Genomic DNA, 10,606 nt, shown 5'->3' on the forward strand with positions numbered 1-10,606 from the left:
ACTTTGGGAGGCCAAGGTGGGCAGATCACCTGAGGTTGGGAGTTCAAGACCAGTTTGACCAACATGGTGAAACCCCATCTCTACTAAAAACACAAAATTAGCCGGGCATGGTGGTGCATGCCTGTAATCCCAGCTACTTGGGAGGCTGAGGCAGGAGAATCGCTGGAACCCTGGAGGTGGAGGTTGCGGTAAGCCAATATGGCAAATTGCACTCCAGCCCTGCCAACAAGAGTGAGACTCCATCTCAAAAAAAAAAGGAAATGTTTTGTTTTTATATTATAAACCTAAAAATTTTAATCACTCAGGATGTTTTCAAATTTAACAATCTTGTGACAAACTATCCATAACATAAAATTTGCCAATCTAACCTTTTTTTTTTTTTTTTGAGAAGGAGTCTCGCTCTGTTGCCAGTCTGGAGTTCAGTGGAGTGATCTCCGCTCACTGCAACCTCCAACTCCTGGGTTCAAGCAATTCTCCTGCCTCAGCCTCCCAAGTAGCTGAGACCACAGGCGCATGACCACCATGCCCAGCTAATTTTTGTATTTTTAGTAGAGATGGGGTTTCACCATGTTGGCCAGGATGATCTCGATGTCTTGACCTTGTGATCCGCCCACCTCAGCCTCCTAAAGTGCTGGGATTATAGGCATGAGCCACCACGCCCAACCTGCCTCTTTAGCCTAGGCTGGAGTGGAGTGGTGCCATCTGGGCTCACTTCAGTCTCCACCTCCTTGGCTCAAGCCATCCTCCCACCTTAGCCTCCCGAGTAGCTGAGACTACAGGATCGCACCACCACGACCAGCCAGATTTTTACTGTAGAGACGGGGTTTCACTATATTCCCCAGACTGGTCTCAAACTTGCGAGCTGAATCCATCCACCCACCTCTGCCTTCCAAAGTACTCGGATTACAGGCGCTAGCCACCAGAACCAGCCCATTCTAACCATTTGGAAGTATACGGTTCAGTAGCAGTAAATACACTCACATTGTTATGCAACCATCACCACCATCCATCTCCAGAACTTTCTATGATCCCTAACTGAAACTCTGTAACCATTGAACAACTCCCCTTTTCTCCTTCCCCCAGCCCCTGGCAACCACCGTTCTATTCTACTTTTTGTCTCTGATTTTGCCTCCTCTAAGTCCCTTATACAAGGGGAATCATACAGTATTTGCTTTTTTGTTACTGGTTTATTCCAGGTAACCTAATATCTCAAGATTCATCTGTGTTGCAGCATGTGTCAGAATTTCCTACCTTTTTAAGGCAGAATACATCTGAGCACGGTGGCTCACGCCTGTAATCTCAGCACTTTGGGAGGCCAAGGCAAATGGATCACCTGAGGTCAGGAGTTCAAAACCAGCCTGGCCAACATGGCAAAACCCTGTCTCTACTAAAAATACAAAATTAGGGCCGTGCGTGGTGGTTCACGCCTGTAATCCCAGCATTTGGGAGGCCGAGGCAGGCGGATTATGAGGTCAGGAGTTCAAGATCAGCCTGACCAACATGGTGAAACCCCGTCTCTACTAAAAATACAAAAAGTATATAGCTGGGTGTGGTGGTGCACACCTGTAATCCCAGCTACTCTGGGGAGGCTGAGGCAGGAGAATCGCTTGAACCCAGGAGGCGGAGGTTGCGGTGAGCCGAGATCACGCCATTGCACTCCACCCTGGGCAACAAGAATGAAACCCTGTCTCTAAATAAATAAATAAATAAATAAATAAGCAAGCCGGGCATGATGGGGCACACCTGTAATCCCAGCTACTCGGGAGGCTGAGGCACAAGAATCACATGAACCTGGGAGGTAGAGGTTGCAGTGAGCTGACATCTCACCACTGCACTCCAGCCTGGGTGACAGAGAGAGACTCTGTGTGGAAAAAAAAAACTTCCTTCCTTAAGAAGATAGAATAATATTCCATCATATGGCCAGACCACATTTTGCTTATCCATTCATCTGTTGGCTATTTGGGTGTTTCCAACTTTTGGCTTAGTGAGTGCACTGCTAGCAACATGGGTATACAGCTCACCCAGGATATTTTAGAAGATTGTTAGCATTTATCTCCAAAAGTTTATATTTATTTAGATGACCTTGATATGGACAACATATTCAGCTGGAAGGTAGAATACATACACAGCTTCTAAATTTTTTTTTTTTTTTTTAAGACAAAGTCTTATTGCCCAGGCTGGAATGCAGTGAGTTGATCTCAGCTCACTGCAACCTTCACCTCCCAGGTTCAAGCGATTCTCCTGCCTCAGTCTCCCAAGTAGCTGAGACTACGGGTGTGTGCCACCACACCTGGCTCATTTTTGTATTTTCAGTAGAGACAGGTTTTCAACATGTTGGCCAGGCTGGTCTCGAACTCGCGACATGAAGTGATCTGTCCGCCTCAGCCTCCCAAAGTCCTGGGATTACAGGTGGCAGCCACCATGCCCGGCCTAAAAAATTTCATAACATCAAATTGGTAAAAATGTTCAAAACTTAATGCTCAGAATAACCAGATATGGTGAGTTTATCATTTATTGTACAAGCATTTTTTCTGTTTGTTTTTTGAGACGAAGCCTCACTGTGTCACCCAGGCTGGAGTACAGTGGCACGATATGGGCTCACTGCAACCTCCACCTCCTGGGTTCAAGTGACTCTCCTGCCTCAGTCTCCCGAGTAGCTGCAATTACTGGCGCCCACCACCATGCCAGGCTTTTTTTTTTTTTTTTTTTTTTGTATACTTAGTAGACAAGGGGTTTCACCATTTGGGCCAGGCTGGTCTTGAACTCCTGACCTTGTGATCCACCCAGCCTTGGCCTCCCAAAGTGCTGGGATTACAGGCGTGAGCCACCGTGCCCGGCCAAAGGTATTTGTTTTAATCATCTTAGGAGTTTTCTGTCATTCAGGCTCACTACAGCCCCAACCTCCCAGGCTCAAGCGATCTTCCCACCTGTGTCTGAATAGCTAGGACTAGAGGCTGACACCCACCATACTTGCCTAATTTTTATCCTATTTTTGATAGAGTTAGAGTCGCTCACTTTGTTGCTGAGGCTGGTCTCGAACTCCTGGCCTTAAGCAACCCTCCTGCCTCAGCCTCCCAAAGTGTTGGGATTATAGGCATCAGCTGCTGTGCCTGCAGTTTTGTTTTGTTTTTTGTTTGTCTGTTTTTGAGACAGTCTTCTCTGTCACCCAGGCTGGAGCACGATGGCATGATCTCGGCTCACTGACATCTCTGCCTCCTGTGTTCAAGCAATTATCCTGCCTCAGCCCCCTGAATAGCTGGGACTACAGGCATGTGCCACCACACACAGCTAATTTTTGTATTTTTAGTAGAGATGGGGTTTCACCATGTTGACCAGGCTGGTCTCGAACTCCTGACCTTGTGATCTGCCCACCTTGGCCTCCCAAAGTGCTGGGATTACAGGCATGAGCCACCGCACCCGCCCTACAATTTTTACATCTGTAATTTTTCAACATAGCAAATGGGAAAATACACTAAATAGATCAAATGGTAGATATAGCTCTTTTCAGCTGTGAGTGGGAGAAAAAGTTAAGACACCTAAGGGAGATGAATAAAAATGCTAGGGTGTCTGTCACTTTCACAGTGAGGAGGGCTGAGCAGTCTGTTGGAGAGAGTGGCTTTTCTTTTTTTTTTTTTTTTTTTTTGTGTGAGACAGAGTCTCGCTCTCTCACCTAGGCTGGAGTGCAGTGGCGCAATCTCGGCTGACTGCAACCTCTGCCGGCTGGGTTCAAATGGTTCTCCTGCCTCAGCCTCAGTAGCTGGGACTATAGGCATGCACCACCACACCCGGCTACTAATTTTTTTTGTATTATTAGTAGAGACGGGGGTTTCAGCATGTTGGCCAGGCTGGTCTTGAACTCTTGACCTCAGGTGATCCACCCTCCTCGGCCTCCCAAAGTGCTGGGATTACAGGTATGAGCCACCGCGCCTGGTAGAGAGTCTTTTCTAAACCATGACAATTCCCTGGTAATTTAGCTTCAATTACTGTCACCTGTTAGGATTACCGTGCGCACTGTTAACGTCAACTGAATCAAATCCTCTTTCCATGACTGCTGCCTAACAAGAATCCATCTCAGCTGGCCTGGTGGCTCACGCCTGTAATCACAGCCCTTTGGGAGGCCGAGGCAGGTGGATCACCTGAGGTCAGGAGTTTGAGAACAGCCTGGCTAACACGGTGAAACCCTATCTCTACTAAAAATACAAAAATAAGGCAGGTGTGGTGGTACACGCCTATAGTCCCAACTACTCCGGAGGCTGAGGCAGGAGAAACTCTTGAATCTGGGAGACGGAGGTTGCAGTGAGCCGAAATTGTGCCACTGCACTCCAGCCTGGGCGACAGAGCAAGACTCAATCTCATTTAAAAAATAAAATAAAATAAAATCGATCTCGCAAAATTGATCATCTCAAAAAGAAATTATTCTCATTTTACTTTAATGATTATCCAAGACCCCAGTATAAGAATTAACCCAGAAGATTTTGTTCACATTAATGGTCAGAGTATAACCCTTTAAATCTTTAAGAAACATGCTTCAGATTTCAAGTTTTGAGAGTTTTTCTTCTACTTGGTCTAGTCTATCATTGAAGCTTTTGAGTTTGCTTTGTATTTCTTCCAGTGATTTCTTCAGTTTCAGAAGTATCCTTAGGTTGCTTTTAGGAATATCACTGAAGTTGATCATTTTTTCCTGTAGAACGCTAACTACTTCCATCTCTTTTCTCTGTTCTTTTCCAAATGATGCTTGCATTATGCCCATCAACTGTATAATCTCTATGTTCAATTCTCTCTCCAAAATATCTTGTGTTTCTTTTGGATGGGGATCTGCTGCTGGAGAATTACTGGGTTCCTTTGGAGGCGGCCCATTTCCTTGCTTTTTCATGTTTCCTGTGTCCTTCCGTTGAGATCTGTGCATCCTGTGAAAGTGGCTTCTTCCAAGTTTGTGAACTCGCTTTGTAGGTGAGGACTTCTTTCTGAAAATGTAGATAGGGTGATGGTTAGGTGGGGCACTTTGGCTTTGATTTGGGGTAGTACTGTAGGCTCTGTATGATTTATTGGGTGGCTTAGGGTGTGGTTATCAGTGGAGGCTGTGGTTGCTGGGGATTAGGAGGCTAGGTGGGCCAGTCTTTGGGCCCCAGTGGTGTCCTGATCTTACCTATTCTTTAGCCCCAGTGTATGCTGGCTCTGTTATTAGCGGGTTGTGGGGAGTGACTCGTGTGCCTCTAGGTGTCCTGCTGTAATGCTGGTAGTGGCAGCCACTGGCTGGGGGTGTGGCTAATCCCAGGCGCCGGGGCAGTGGGTAGCTGCAGTTGGCGGCGGGGGTGGGGAGGGGGGACGGACGGCAACCCTCCGGGACCCAGGCGGTCCCTGCTGGTGTTGGAGGTGGCTGCCCAGGTTGGGAGGGCAGGCGAGTCCCCTGGCCTGCGGTGGTATCCGCAGGCTGGGCCCCTGACCTCAAAAACCGTCGAGGACGGGGAGGAGTGTTCAGCCGCCAACGGTGGCGGAAGAGGCCGAATAGTAACCAATCCCCAGACCCCTGGCCCCAGTGCTCAACTCCTCAGGAGGCGAAACTGCCAGCGGACTGTACCGAGGGCCCCAGGGTTCCGTGGCTAGCTAGGACGGACAGGGAAGGACTGGTCCCCAGGAAAGCTCAGGCGGGTCAGAGAAGGCAAGCGGTTGGCTCGCGTCTGGGTCCCGCGGCGGCGGTGGGGTTGTTTGTCCTTTCGGACGTATGAAAGCGTCCGGCCTCCCCGCTCCCTCCCTGGCCCTCCCTTGGCGGGGGCTGCAGCTGCAGCTGCTCAGGGCAGGGAAGCCCGTGGGCTCCACGTGGGCTCCTGCAACGCCGCTGGGGAATCTCTCGGCCGCTGCCCTCGATTCTGGAGGTCAGCGAGGGTCAGGGGGCTGTGGAACTCCGTGGGGGGACTGCGGAGCCTCGGGGTCTCTCACTCACCCTTTCCCCGCGCGCAGGAGCTACAGGCCGTCCCCGCCGATCCGATTTCTCCGAGCAGGCTGCCTAGGTGCCTTTGCTGCACTCCTCGGGCTCCCTGTGGCTTCTCGGCTGAATCCCGCGTTCTCTCAGCCGATCTGCTGCAAGTGCGAAAACCTACTGTCTCCTTCGGTTCCCGTCGGAGGAGAGGCGCGTGCCGGGTGCATCTACCAGGCCATCTTGAGTCTGTGGGAACGGGTCCTAATGGCGCCAGTTACTCAAGGGCGTTCCCTGGAGGGTCCGGGTCAGCCCCACCCCCTTCACTCTCGGGAAGGCCCCGCCCTCCCCTTCCAGACTGTCCGCAAGCTCCGTGTGCACACAGCTGTGTTTGCTAATAGAAATAGGACTATTCCGCCGGGCGCTTGAACCCGGGAGGCGGACGTTGTAGTGAGCCGAGATCGTGCCACTGCACTCCTACCTGGGCGACAAGAGCTAGACTCCATCTCAAAAAAGAAAAAATCATTTACGTTGATGTATGCGTTTTTATGGATGCTTTATTATTATTATTATCATCATTATTTTGAGATGGAGTCTAACTCTGTCTCCCAGTCTGCAGTGCAGTGGCTAGATCTCAACTCCTGCAAAGCAAAAACTCCCTCTCCAAAAAAAAGAAAGATGAATTAACATGCTAGGGTGTGCTTGGCACAGTGTGGTTCACCCCTGCAATCCCAGAACTTTCGGAGGCTGAGGCAGGCAGATCACTTTGAGTTCAGGAGTTCAAGACCAGACTAGGCAACATGGTGAAACCCCGTTTCTACAAAAAGGTACAAAAATTAGCCAGGAGGCTGGGCACGGTGGCTCAGCCCCTGTAATCCCAGCACTCTGGGAGGCCCAGGCGGGCAGATCACCCCAGGCCAGAAGTTCAAGACCAGCCTGACCAACATTGGGAAACCCCATGTCTACTAAAAATACAAAAATTAGCTGGGCGTGGTGGCGGGTGCCTGTAATCCCAGCTAATCGGGAGGCTGAGGCACGAACCTGGGAGTCAGAGGTTGCAGTGAGCCATGATCGCACCATTGCACTCCAGCCTGGGCAACAAGAGCGAAACTCCGACCAAAAAAAAAAAAAAAAAAAAAAAAAATTAGCCAGGGGTCATGGCTCATGCCTGTAGTCCCAGCTACTTGGGAGACTGAGATTGGATAATGGCATGAGCTTGGAAAATGGAGGCTGCAGTGAGATTGCACTACTGCACTCCAGCCTGGGATACAGAAAGCCCATGTCTGTAAATAAATAAATGCTACAGTGTTTGTCAGGTTTACAGTGAGGAGGGCTGACATGTAGCTGTGTGGGCAATCTGTTAGAGACAGGAGTGGCTTTTCTTGACCATGACAATGTCCTTCAGCTACATTCACCTGTTACGATTACTGTGCCAACTGAATTCGGTACTGATCAGATTCAGTAACTGAATCAGATCATCTTTACACAACTGCTGCATGATAACTCATCTTGCAAAATCGACTATCTCTAAAGGAAATTATTTTTATTTTGCTCTAACGATTACCCAAGACCCCAGAATAACAATTAACCCAGCAGGTTTCGTTCACATTAATGGCCAGTGTACAACCCATTTTCTTTAAAGTGAGAAAAGTGTTTCAGATTTTGTGTCCTGAGAGTTTTTCTTCTATTTGTTCTAGTCTATCATTGAAGCTTTTGACTGTACTTTGTATTTCATCCAATGATTTCTTCAGTTCCAGAAATACTCTTCTGTTGAATTTTAAAACCTCTTTCTGGCAGGTAATCATCTCATACGTCTCCCCAACTCTTTTCCTCATTTCTTTGTGTTCTCGTTCAAAAGACTCTTCCATGTTGATGACCTTCTTTACAATCAGTCGGGTCAATTCTCTGCTCAATTCTCTGTTTGAGCTTTCCTGAATTTCTTTTGGATGGGGATCTGTTGCTGGAGAATTACTGGGTTCTTCTGTAGGCATCACATTTCCTTGCTTTTTCATGCTTCCCGGGTCCTTCCATTGAGATCTGGGCATCTTGTGGAATAGTCACTTCTTCCAAGTTTGTGAATTCACTTTGTAGGGCAGGACTTCTTCCTGAAGATGTAGATATGATGTGGTTAAGTAGGGGACCTTGGCTTTGGTTTGGGGTAGAAGTGTAGGCTCTGTACATTACTTGAGTGACTTAGTGTGTGGTTATTAGTGGAGGCTGTGCTTGCCTGTTCTTGAGCCCCAGAGCAGTGTATGCTGGCCCTGGCGTTAGTGGGTTCAGGGGAGCAATTCGTGGGCCTTTTCCTGGGCCTCTAGGTGACCTGCTGGAATGCTGGTAGTGACAGTCCCTGGCTGGGTGTGTGGCTGATCTCAGGCCCTGGGGCAGCAGGAGTGATGGGCGGGAGGGGCAAGCGAGTCCCCTGGCCTGCGTGGTGGTATCGGCAGGCTGTGTCCCAGACCTCAGACCCCGGGGAGGAGTGTTCAGCTGCCAGCGGTGACGGACAAAGCCCGCAGCCACCAGTCCCGAGGACCCTGGCCCGTGTGCTCCAGTCCTCGGGGGACGGAAATGCCAGCGGACTGTCCTCAGGCCCCCAGGGTTTGGGCTCTGGCTGTGACAGACAGGGAAGGGCTGGTCCCCAGGCTGCGGGCGGAAAGCTGAGGCAGGGCAGGGCGGGCGCGCAGTTGGCTCGCGTCTGGGTCCCGCGTCAGCGGCCGGGTTATTTGTCCTTTGGGACTCCTGAGACCGCCCGGCCTCCTCTCTCCCTCCCTGGTCCTCAGCTGGCTGCGGCGGTTACAGCAGGCAAGGCAGAAGCTGCCCTCGGTGCTGGACTTTTGGGGTGGCGGGGGCTGCAGCTAAAGCTGCTCAGGGCAGGGAAGCCCGTGGGCTCCACGTGGGCTCCTGCAACGCGACTGGGAAATCTCTCGGCCGCTGCCCCCGATTCTGGAGGCCTGCGAGGGTCGGGGGCTGTGGAAGTCCGTAGGGAGACTGCGGAGCCCCGGGGTCTCTCACTCACCCTTTCCCCGCGCGCGGGAGCTACATACAGGCCGTCCCCGCCTATCCGATTTCTCCGCGCAGGCTACCTGGGTGCCTCTGCTCCGCTCCTCGGGCTCTCAGTGGCTGAATCCCGCGTTCTCTCAGCCGACCTGCTGCAAGTGTGAAAACCTACCAGCTCCTTCGGTTCCCTTCGGAGGAGAGGCGCGTGCCGGGTACATCTACCCGGCAATTTTGAGCCAGTGGTCCTAGGTGGGAACGGGTCCCACGTGCGTGGGTTACTCAAGGGCGTTCCCTGGAGGGTCCGGATCTGCCCCGCCCCCTTCACTCCCGGGAAGGCCCCGCCCTCCCCTTCCAGACTGGACCGAAAGCTCCGTGTGCACACAGGTGTGTTAGCTCATAGAAATGGGAGCAGACTATTTACACTTTTCCACAAAAGTGTGCGTTTTTCACTTTTTATGCTGGGGATTTGTGTCAGTACTAGCAGAGCCGCGTTGTTCTTTTCTTTTTTTCTTTTTTTTGGGGAGGGGACAGAGTCTAGCCCTGTCGTCCCAGGCTGGAGTGCAGTCCTGTGATCTCGGCTCACCACAACCTCCGCCTCCTGGGTTCAAGCGATTCTCCTGCCTCAGCCTCCTGAATGGTTGGGAATACAGGCGCACGCCACCAGGCCTGGCTAATTTTTTTGTATAATATTTCTAGTAGAGATGGGGTTTCACCATGTTGGCCAGGCTGGTCTTGAACTCCTGATCTCAAGTGAACCGCCCGCCTTGGCCTCCCAAAGTGCTGGGATTACAGGCATGAGCCACTGTGCCCAGCAGCAGAACCATTTTCTATTCCATGCTGAACAAACCAGTTTTTGCCACACGTGTTGAGATGAAACAACTGTCTTTCTATGAGAGATGTCACAGGAGCTCATGAAACAGCCCAATCACAGGAACTCTGTAGTTCAGCATGGCTCAAGTGAGTGTGTGTATGTGAGAGGGACTGTGAATATAGGAGGGTGAATGTGTACATATATGTTTGTATATTTGAGCATGTGGGAGAAGATAAGGGACCAGATGGTGAAGGGCACCTCAGGCTAGGCAAGGAGTTTGGCGTATCTTACAGGCATTAATGTGCCACTGACAGATTTTTTCACTGACAATTAATGTGGCCAGATTTTTATTTTATTTTATTATTTTATTTTATTTTAGACAGAGTTTCACTCTTGTTGCCCAGCCTGGAGTGCCATGGAGCGATCTTGGCTCACCACAACCTCTGCCTCCTGGGTTCAAGGGATTCTCCTGCCTCAGCCTCCCAAGTAGCTGGGATTACAGGCATGTGCCACCACGCCCAGCTAATTTTGTATTTTTAGTAGAGACAGGTTTTCTCCACGTTGGTCAGGTTGGTCTCGAATTCCCAACCTTAGGTGATCTGCCTGCCTCGGCCTCCCAAAGTGCTGGGATTACAGACATGAGCCACCGCCCCCAGACTTATATTATTTTATTTTTTGAGACAGAGTCTTGCTCTGTTGCCCAGGCTATCATGCAATGGTGTGATCCCAGCTCATTGCAACCTCCACCCCACGGGCTCCCAAGCAGTTATCATCCCTCAACCTCTTGAGTAGCTGGGATTACATGTGCCCGCCATGTGCACGCCTGGCTAATTTTTGTATTTTGGGGGGTTTCGCCATGTTGGTCAGGCTGGTCTCGAACTCCTGAC

General features: G+C 50.4%; 1 long non-coding RNA gene across 1 annotated transcript in view; it reads right to left on the bottom strand.

The window, feature by feature from the left end:
- LOC105543343 overlaps positions 1–6,150 on the bottom strand; it is a 24,712-nt gene extending 18,562 nt beyond the window's left edge. The window contains exon 1 of the long non-coding RNA XR_001006609.1: positions 5,942–6,150. This is a non-coding gene — a long non-coding RNA (uncharacterized LOC105543343). The remainder of the gene's footprint in view (positions 1–5,941) is intronic.
- Between the last annotated feature and the right edge of the window lie 4,456 nt (positions 6,151–10,606).

The sequence above is a fragment of the Mandrillus leucophaeus genome, unplaced genomic scaffold (genome assembly GCF_000951045.1).
Source record: "Mandrillus leucophaeus isolate KB7577 unplaced genomic scaffold, Mleu.le_1.0 Scaffold280, whole genome shotgun sequence".
Taxonomy (NCBI): domain Eukaryota; kingdom Metazoa; phylum Chordata; class Mammalia; order Primates; family Cercopithecidae; genus Mandrillus; species Mandrillus leucophaeus.